Below are 10772 nucleotides of genomic sequence, written 5' to 3' on the forward strand. Positions count from 1 at the left end.
GGCAACTTCCATCAAAATCTATGGGCACAAGTCAGATAGAAGTCGCCTTTAAGTAGTACAGGAACCTTTTCTAAAATTGGAGTGATTTCAGTAGTGCCAATTAAGACAGCTCTCATTGAAAAACTTGGAATTTCATATATCATGCGACTTGCGGCCTCACAAGTTGGATCCCAAGTCGCGGCAGTGTGAACTGAATCTTAGCTCCAGCCAAATGACTTTCCAGGGCCGAGATGATACTGTCAGTCTGCTGCAGGCATGAAGAAACATTTTCACAGTCTCTTTTTCCCCAGTGACTGAAATGCAACATTGTAGCTTTGTGGCAAATCACTAGATGAGAGGCTGGGACAGGGACTAATCCAACATTCATGAACATAGCTAAGATTTGCATGAGCACCAGGATTTGTGATTTGACATCTGTGAGCCACCAACAGTTATACTTTAATAAGAAAAAATATATCTGATTCTAGGTCCACTCTAACGGATCCTCATTGCCAGGTCTTTCCTATTTCAGCTGGGGTGGGCATTGGTCCATCAACTATCAGCACTCTTTGACCCAAGGCAGGTGGGGATTTCCTATCCAAACTAAATTTCAAGGTCCTCCAACTTTTCTCTACTACTTGTACAGATTCAGTTGACTGGTCTGCAGACCTCTCCCGTTATGTGCCAGCACAAAGAAGGGTACATCAGTTCAGTTGGAGGGCTTTTTTGATTGCTTTAGTCCCTTCTCACCATGGTTATACTGTCTGGTTCAACGCAAACCCCTATTCTATACAAGCCATGATTTCCATAAACTGCACTGATGATGGCCAACAAGCCCGACACAGCAGGATGCAGTTTGTAATAAATGGCTCTATAATATTAGATTATATTTGCACTATACACCAGCAGTTTTGGATATGCATTTGGTTGATGGGGCATAAAAGAGTGATTTGCATGGCAAACACACTGTCCTAAAATGAAGGATAATCTTCTTATTTTTGGTATATGTGATAAAATGAGACATGACTACCTTTTGTTCTAGGAAGGCTTTACTATGCCATGCACTGACTCATTTAGAGGGTTTTTTGATTTTTTGATTCTTTAACCACTTGCTTACCAGGCACTTTTACCCTCTTCGTGGCCAGGCTAATTTTCATCTTTTAGCATTGTCGCACTTTAAATGATAACTGCGCAGTCATGCAACACTGTACCCATATGAAATTTTTATAATTTTTTTCCACACAAATTGAGCTTTCTTTTGGTGGTATTTAATTGCCACTGGGTGATTTATTTTTTGCACTATAAACAAAAAAAGAGCAAAAAATGTGAAAAATTTTTTTTCTTTGTTTCTATTATAAAATTTAGCAAACAGGTAATTTTTCTCCTTCACCAATGTGCGTTGATGAGGCTGCACTGATAGGCGGCACTGATGAGGTGGCACGGATAGGCAGCACTGATGATGCTTCACTGATATGCAGCAATATTGGGAACTGATAAGCAGCACTGGTGGGCAGCACTGAGTGGCACTGATGTGGGGCACTGATGGGTGGCACGGCTAGGCACTGATCATCAGGATACTGATGATCAGTGCCGATCTGTTCTATAAGAATTGACGGTTATCGGCAGTACTTTCCTCATGCTATGACAGCAACTGTATTTACTTTGTGATCTGCTGTGTCATTGACACAGCTGATTACGTGGTAAAAGGCTGTTGTGATTGGCCTTATACCTCACCACGTGAACAGCTGTGTCCGTAGGACACAGTGATCACAGAGATCACTGGATGCACGCCGATGGGGAACTGGACCACCACGCTGTAGCTGGCATTCGGCTATAGTGCAGACAGCAAGAGGTTAAGGGTTCATCTACAAAACCCTAGTGTCCACCTACACTAGGGTTTGCAGCTGCTCAGGGTTGTACACATACCTCAATGATTTGCTTTACGGCAGAAAGTTAATGGCATGTCACATTTGGCGGCTGGTACTGCCACCGAACACAACTCCTTCAAGTGAATAGGGCCTTTATGCAACTGCACTGCAACCGCACGCATTGCAAGCATTTTTAAAGGACACGTTCACCTTTATACAAATAATTAGTGCACATTTTTTCGCAGGTAAAAAAAATGTGCATTTACTAATTTTTTGTTGCAGGAGCCTGTAAAGCATTGCATCTCCTGCAGACCTGCCAGTATATCTGCTTGCCGTATGGGATGTACGAGCAAACAGGTATACTGACAGGAAGATTCAATTAACTACCACGGCGCTCCACAGGGCCCTGGTAGTTCATTGAGAACTACAAGGGATTTGTAGTTTCTCATTCACAGAACACTTTTTTTTTAAATTTCACAGTAGCAAGGGGGGAGAAGATCCCCCACTAGATGTCAAAGCAGTGGAGCGGGGGCCAGTGCATTCATAACATGTTATATGTTACACCCTGAATATGGGTTAACCACATAACATGTTATGAAAAGTGAACTTATCCTTTAAGGTTAAAATGACATATCACCTCCTCACCATCTTTTAACCACCCTCTCAAAAGCAAACTACCACATATTGCTTTTCAGAGAAATAGCAGTAATAGCCACACATCTGAACGAGCCCTTAGTCCCTTTTCATCTTTACCTGTTTGGTTATATTGTCTTGACAAATGAAAAAAAAACACACTCTAAATTATTAAAAAGGAACACAATGGTAACTACATTGGATATAAAAAGTCTACACACCCCTGTTAAAATGTTAGGTTTCTGTGGTGTAAAAAAATGAGACAAAGATAAATAATTTCAGAACTTTCTCCCCCTTTAATGTGACCTATAAACTGTACAACTCAATTGAAAAACAAACTGAATTTTTTTTATGGGGGAGGGGGGGGGGAGTAAACCTAAAAAAACAAAATAATGTGGTTGCATAAGTGTGCACACCCTCTTATAACTGGGGATGTAGCTAGTTGTGTTCAGAATTACGCAAGCACATTCAAAATCATGTTAAATAGGAGTCAGTACACACCTGCCAGCATTTAAAGTGCCTCTGATTAACCCCAAATAAAGTTCAGCTGTTCTAGTAGGTCTTTCCTGACATTTTATTAGTCACATCCTACAGCAAAAGCCATGGTCCGCACAGAGCTTCCAAAGCATCAGAGGGATCTCATTGGTAAAAGGTATCAGTCAGGAGAAAGGTACAAAAAAGTTTCCAAGGCATTAGATATACCATGGAACACAGTGAAGACCGTCATCATCAAGTGGAGAAAATATGACGCAACAGTGACATTACCAAGAACTGGTCATCCCTCCAAATTTGATGAAAAGACAAGCAGAAAACTTGTCTGGGAGGCTGCCAAGAGGCTTACAGCAACATTAGAGAAGCTGCAGGAATATCTGGCAAGTACTGGCTGTGTGGTACATGTGACAACAATCTTCTGTATTCTTCATATGTCTGAACTATGGGGTAGACTGGCAAGACCGAAGCCTTTTCTTATGAAGAAAAACATCCAAGCTCGGCTAAATTTTGCAAAAAACACATCTGAAGTCTCCCAAAAGCATGTGGGAAAATGTGTTATGGTCAGATGAAACTAAGGTTGAACTTTTTGGCCATAATTCCAAAAGATATGTTTGGTGCAAAAACAACACTGCACATCACATAAAGAACACCATACCCACAGTGAAGCATGGTGGTGGCAGCATCATGCATTGGGGCTGTTTTTCTTCAGCTGGAACTGGGGCATTAGTCAAGCTAGAGGGAATTATGAACAGTTCCAAATACCAGTCAATATTGGCACAAAACCTTCAAGCTTCTGCTACAAAGCTGAACATGAAGAGGAACTTCATCTTTCAGCATGACGACCCAAAGCATACATCCAAATCAACAAAGGAATGGCTTCACCAGACGAAGATTAAAGTTTTGCAATAGCCTAGCCAGAGCCCAGACCTGAAACTGATTGAAAATCTGTGGGGTGATCTGAAGAGGGCTGTACACAGAAGATGCCCTCGCAATCTGACAGATTTGGAGTGTTTTTGCAAGGAAGAGTGGGCAAATATTGCAAAGTCAAGATGTGCCATGTTAGAAACTCATACCCAAAAAGACTGAATGGTGTAATAAAATCAAAAGGTGCTTCAACAAAGTATTAGTTTAAGGGTGTGCACACTTATGCAACCATATTATTTTAGTTTTTATATTTTTACTTCCCTTCACGTAAAAGATCTCAGTTTGTTGTTCAACTGAGTTGTACAGTTTATAGGTTACATTAAAGGTGGAAAAAGTTCTGAAGTGATCTTGGTCTCATTTTTTTACATCACAAAAACCTGACATTTTAACAGGGGTGTGTAGACTTTTTATATGCACTGTACCCAGTGATGTCCCTAGGGTTGGTGTCACCCGGTGCGGTAACACTTGGTGACGCCCGTGTGTCACCCCGTATAGGTTGCATGCCGACGATCCCCACAGATTGCATCGGATCTGCGGATTGAGCGTAATGGATCGGACTCCGATCCATTATGCTCAATCCGCAGATCTGATCCATCCTGCGGGGATCGTCGGCATGCAACCTATACGGGGTGACACCGGACCCGCTCCAAGAAAAGGTAAGTTGTAAAGAAAGCTGACGATCCCCACAGGATGGATCGGATCCATCCTGCGGGGATCGTTGGCTTGCTTTATAACTTACCTTTTTGTGGAGCGGGTCCGGTGTCACCCCGTACAGTCGGTGTCACCCTGTGCGGACCGCACCCGCCTCGGGACGCCACTGACTGTACCTTTAACTTGGTTGTAATTACTACCAGGAAATAGTCACAAGAATGTTTAGTGGTAAATTAACTCAAAGTATTGGTACTGCTTAGAATAAATGGTGGTTTGAGCATAGAATAACGCACAGAAGGTAGGTTTAGACACAGTCCACTAGACAGGTAAATCACTATGACAAGGTTCTGTACTACTGGACTGGAATAAACTCATGCAATAAACAGCGCATATCAGCACTAACTGCAATGTGAATAATAATTCCATAACTAGTCTAGGAGTGCACTCCAGGAGAATGGCTAGGATCTGGCGCAATGTCCCCTGAGAGGTACCTCTCAGCAATAGGTGAAGGCCTCTGTGTAGCAGCTGTAAAGGGGTGGTCTTTACTCCTAACTCTTCAGCCAGCTAGTATTGTGCCCAGTGCACGAGAAGAGTTCCAGTCAAGCCTGGGTTCAACAATAGGTCTACTAAGTGGCTGTATGGTCAGTTCCTAACGGACTCAGTCTCTCTCTCTAGCAGCAGATAGTAAATCCCCACAGCAGCAGCTCACTGGTTCCAATGATATTTCAGCTCACCATCTGGTCACACACAGCAATTAATCCACTCTCTGCACTCAGATGACTCCGGTTGTTGGCACACCTATACTCAGCACTCTGGATCCAGCTCAGGCCACCATTGTGCAGCAGTGACGATGCACATTGGACAGCGATGTGTGTTCTCCGGTCTCCCTCACAGCAAGAGGAAGCTGTGTCCTGTACAGCCTTTGAAAATGCAGCTCTTTCCTCTCCTTCTGGCAATCTCCCACTTGGAAATGTAGTACAAAAGTTCTAGATTACAGTAGAGTCGCTTTCCTTTGGACTACAGTTCCCACAGTGCATTGCAGCCTGACTCAGTCTATTGAACTCTTTTTGCCCCTCATCTCCCTCTTCTGGCTGATATACCTGTTAATCAGTTCAGCACCACAGGGCAGTAAAAGCAGCTGCAGCCAGTGTTTCTCTCACTCCCCATTCTTAGCCAAGCATCTGGCTATAAAGAATTGTGTTATATCTTCCAACATTTGGTAAATTACTTCAGCTCTGTATAATCATGACAGGTGGAGAAGAAAACATTTTTTTAAATGGATGTAATTAGCCAGAAATTATTATTTTTTTTTTTTACATAAAACTAGTCATAGTTTGCCAGAACAGCAACACACCTACTTTCTAAAGGCTCTATGGTTATTGAGTACTAATCAGGCTTTTGCTTCCAAACAAAGACTCATTTGGTATTCAAGCATCCACCCAAAAACATGGATGGAACAACAGGATCCCTATAATGTAAGATACTTAATATCTGTAAGATACATAGTATCAAGTCATTGTCGCTGCAAGTAATATTACATAATTGCAGCCTTGCACAAGGATCTTAAACTCATTACATAAAGTTGATGGCCTTTTGGCTGAGATCAAGTGTAGTATATCTTCTTCTTGTTTTTTGGGAACAGAACACTGGTCCCTTTTCCTATTTAAGGAGGATGGTTAGTAATTTCTGATGTATTAACCTCCCTAGCGGTCTGATTATGTCCATATTTCTGTGCCGAATGACGAATTTCCCCACGAATCATTATCACTCAATTCTGCAAGTGGTTCCGATTTACTATCGCTGTTCTCTAGCTGGTCTAAAACTGCTTTTGACCTAAAAGGGATGCTTTTTGGATACCATGGACGTTTCTCAGTTTCCAGGCAGAAAGAACAGTAAAGATGTAGGCAGGACACAGGACAAAGCACTAGGGACCAAATGTATGTGAAATGGTTTGATACAGTAATATTTTACTATGTTATTTTAGTGTATTTAGTGAATGTCACTTTTTGGCATTTTCAAATTTCCTGCCGTTCCGTCCCACATACGTCCTGACGTCGCAGGGGACAGAACCCAGAAGACAGATGCTGGCATCGGTCGGAGGACATTGCCGGGGACACTGCAGGGGGGACATTGCGGGAGCGCAGGACAAGGTAAGAGAAGAACTGATCCCGGAGCAGTGCCGCATGGAAAGCCCGAGTGTAGCTCAGGGTTACCGCTTGTGGTACTGAAACTTTACCCCGAGCTACACTCGGGAATACCGCCAGGGAGGTTAAGGATGGTGGGAGTAGGGACTGTGCAAGGATTTCTGTCTACACAGGCAAGATGCATTTTGAAAATTTGAGTTGTGCCTCTAAAGGGCAGCATATAATGAGGGGGTGAGGTTATGAATGAGTCCTTCATTTTTTTTTTTTTTTACAATTTTTTTAAATTATTTTTCACAATCTTGTAATTATTCTTTTTTTTTTGCACAATGCTGTTGGGGGGGGGGGGGCTATGGTGAACCACCAGGAATCTAAACAGACCCCTGATGTCTCACGTTTAAGACAGACAAATGGATTGAGGACATCGATTCATCAGTCCCTTTCACTGCAGCCTCAGCTGCACTGGACGGTGAATGAATAGGATGTGCTCTGAGGCTTCCTGTTCATTCATAAACTGAGTAATGGACACAGTGCATGATCGGTATCAATTGCTCATTGTGTGCATTCAGGAAAGGAAGGGGTCAAAGCATAGGAACCACTGCAGCCCACTGACACATATGTGTGGGGTGTGGATATTAAGGCTTGGTTTACATATGTGCGGGTTGGGAATGTGTGCATAAATGTATGTTTTCCTAAGCAGCACAGAAATGTGTTTCTCTTTAGCAAATACGAGGGGGTGCCAATAATTCTTGCAAATATGCATTGTGCCTCAACATTTAAAAAAAAAAAAAAAAAGGCTTGGGACTTCTTTCCGTTTCTTGCAGGTACGAAGTGTGACAATTGAATTACCGAGGGGACAGGTAATAACAACGTAATAACGTGTTAGGATAGATAGCGGGGAAGGGGTTGGGAAATATGTCATTTACTGGCCTTTTCCTTTTCTGAATGAACAAAGTTAGTGATCTGTACCGATTCATAAATGAAACACAGTAAACTGTTTACTATGCTTTGTGAATGAATGGGAAACTGTACAGAGCTATTCTTCTCCATTCATTCAGCGCAGCTGAAGCTGCAGAGGAGGAGATTGAGTACTGTGTCCTCAATCCCCTTTCTCTGTCTGAAAGGTGAAACATCAGTGGCCTGTTTATTTCATATTTCACCAAAGCCCCCCAACAGGGCTCCTAAAAAACTTTAAAAGATTAACAATAATAAAAAAAAAAATAAAACTGAAAAAAATAAAATAAAATTAAAAAAAAATAAAATTAACAAAAATAAAAAAACTGCCACCAGTGGAGGAACTACCAGGGTCACAAAGGATGCATTTGTGACTGGGCCCTGGTGTTCTGGCACCATGGGGGGAAGGGGGGGCCCCAAGACCACAGAAAGGGGGCCTAGTGAAGAACATATGAAAGGAAGTGTACAATCCAAACGTTCCTACGTTAAAAATGGCTGTGTGTATAAGTGGGTGCTGCAGCGACCGTCGGCTGGAACTGCACAGAATCGGCAAGGGAGAATGTCACCAGCACACAGAGGATCACCTATATGGGTCCAAACGTTTTAATGAACGATCACATAGTTACAGCAAGGTAACATTTCAGAGTCTTGCAGGATCCTTTCATCAGGTCACATGCCTGATCAAGGGGTCCTGTGAGACTCCAGAACATTCTCCCTTGCTGAACATGTGAAAGCATCACGTTGCAAGACTGTAATAAAGAATCCTGCAATGGGAGTAAAGGGCCTCTGTTTTCATGCACTGCCTTGGGTTCCCATTGAATTCTGTAGGGCCAAAAACTATCTGCTGTACTTTTTCCCAAGACACACAGGTGTGAGGGGCCCCACAGACAGTAATGTCAGTCCTATGGTGGCACAGTTGTAGAGGCACGCAGGAGCCCCGTGCAGAGCCATCCTGAGAATAGTAGTAGCAGTAATTGTAGTATAAGTAGTAGTGTTAGTAGTAGTGATAGTGGTAGTAGTAGCAGCAATGGTAGTAGCAATGGTAGTAACAGTATTGATCGTAGTAATAGTAGTGACAATAGTAGTAATAGTAGTGATAGTAGTAATGGTAGTAATAGTGATTGTAGTAATAGTGATAATAATAGTAGTAATAGTAGTGGCAGTAGTAGTTATAACAGTAGTGAAAGTGGTAAAAGTAGTGATAGTGTTATTAGTAGTGGTAGTAGTAGTGATGGTAGTAACAGTAGTGATAGTGGTATAGTGATAGTAATAGTATTAGTAGTGATAATGTCAGTAGTGATAGTAGTGGTAGTATAGTGATAGTGATAATAGTAGTAGTAATGGTAGTAGTAGTAGTAATGGTAGTAACAGTCGTCATAGTGGTAGTAGGAGTGATAGTAGTTGTAATGATAGTAGTATAGTGATAGTGGTAATAGCAGTGGTAGTAGTAGTGATGGTAGTAACAGTAGTGATAATGTTAGTAGTGATAGTAGTGGTAGTATAGTGATAGTGTTAGTAGTAGTAATGGTAGTGATAATAGTAGTGATAATGTTAGTGATAATATAGTGTTCATGGTCACAGTAGTAATAGTGACAATGTCAGTAATGATAGTGTTAGTAGTGATAGTAGTAGTAATGGTAGTGATAGTATAGTGATAGTAGTGGTAGTATAATGAGTGATAGTAGTAGTGATAGTAGGGATAGTATAGTGATAGTAGTAGTGATAGTAGGGATAGTATAGTGATAGTAGTAGTGATAGTAGGGATAGTATAGTGATAGTAGTAGTAATGGTAGGGATAGTATAGTGATAGTAGTAGTAATGGTAGGGATAGTATAGTGATAGTAGTAGTGATAGTAGGGATAGTATAGTGATAGTAGTAGTAATGGTAGGGATAGTATAGTGATAGTAGTAGTAATGGTAGGGATAGTATAGTGATGATAGTAGTGATAATAGGGATAGTATAGTGATAGTAGTAGTGATAGTAGGGATAGTATAGTGATAGTAGTAGTAATGGTAGGGATAGTATAGTGATAGTAGTAGTAATGGTAGGGATAGTATAGTGATAGTAGTAGTGATAGTAGGGATAGTATAGTGATAGTAGTAGTAATGGTAGGGATAGTATAGTGATAGTAGTAGTGATAGTAGGGATAGTATAGTGATAGTAGTAGTGATAGTATAGTGATAGTAGTAGTGATAGTAGGGATAGTATAGTGATAGTAGTAGTAATGGTAGGGATAGTATAGTGATAGTAGTAGTGATAGTATAGTGATAGTAGTAGTGATAGTAGGGATAGTATAGTGATAGTAGTAGTAATGGTAGGGATAGTATAGTGATAGTAGTAGTGATAGTAGGGATAGTATAGTGATAGTAGTAGTGATAGTAGGGATAGTATAGTGATAGTAGTAGTGATAGTAGGGATAGTATAGTGATAGTAGTAGTAATGGTAGGGATAGTATAGTGATAGTAGTAGTAATGGTAGGGATAGTATAGTGATAGTAGTAGTGATAGTAGGGATAGTATAGTGATAGTAGTAGTGATAGTAGGGATAGTATAGTGATAGTAGTAGTGATAGTAGGGATAGTATAGTGATAGTAGTAGTAATGGTAGGGATAGTATAGTGATAGTAGTAGTAATGGTAGGGATAGTATAGTGATAGTAGTAGTAATGGTAGGGATAGTATAGTGATAGTAGTAGTGATAGTAGGGATAGTATAGTGATAGTAGTAGTAATGGTAGGGATAGTATAGTGATAGTAGTAGTGATAGTAGGGATAGTATAGTGATAGTAGTAGTGATAGTAGGGATAGTATAGTGATAGTAGTAGTAATGGTAGGGATAGTATAGTGATAGTAGGGATAGTATAGTGATAGTAGTAGTGATAGTAGGGATAGTATAGTGATAGTAGTAGTGATAGTAGGGATAGTATAGTGATAGTAGTAGTGATAGTAGGGATAGTATAGTGATAGTAGTAGTGATAGTAGGGATAGTATAGTGATAGTAGTAGTAATGGTAGGGATAGTATAGTGATAGTAGTAGTGATAGTAGGGATAGTATAGTGATAGTAGTAGTAATGGTAGGGATAGTATAGTGATAGTAGTGGTGATAGTAGGGATAGTATAGTGATAGTAGTAG

The sequence above is a fragment of the Staurois parvus genome, unplaced genomic scaffold, assembly GCF_062004578.1.
Source record: "Staurois parvus isolate SC_StPar_1 unplaced genomic scaffold, SC_StPar_1.0 ptg000101l, whole genome shotgun sequence".
Classification (NCBI taxonomy): Eukaryota; Metazoa; Chordata; class Amphibia; order Anura; family Ranidae; genus Staurois; species Staurois parvus.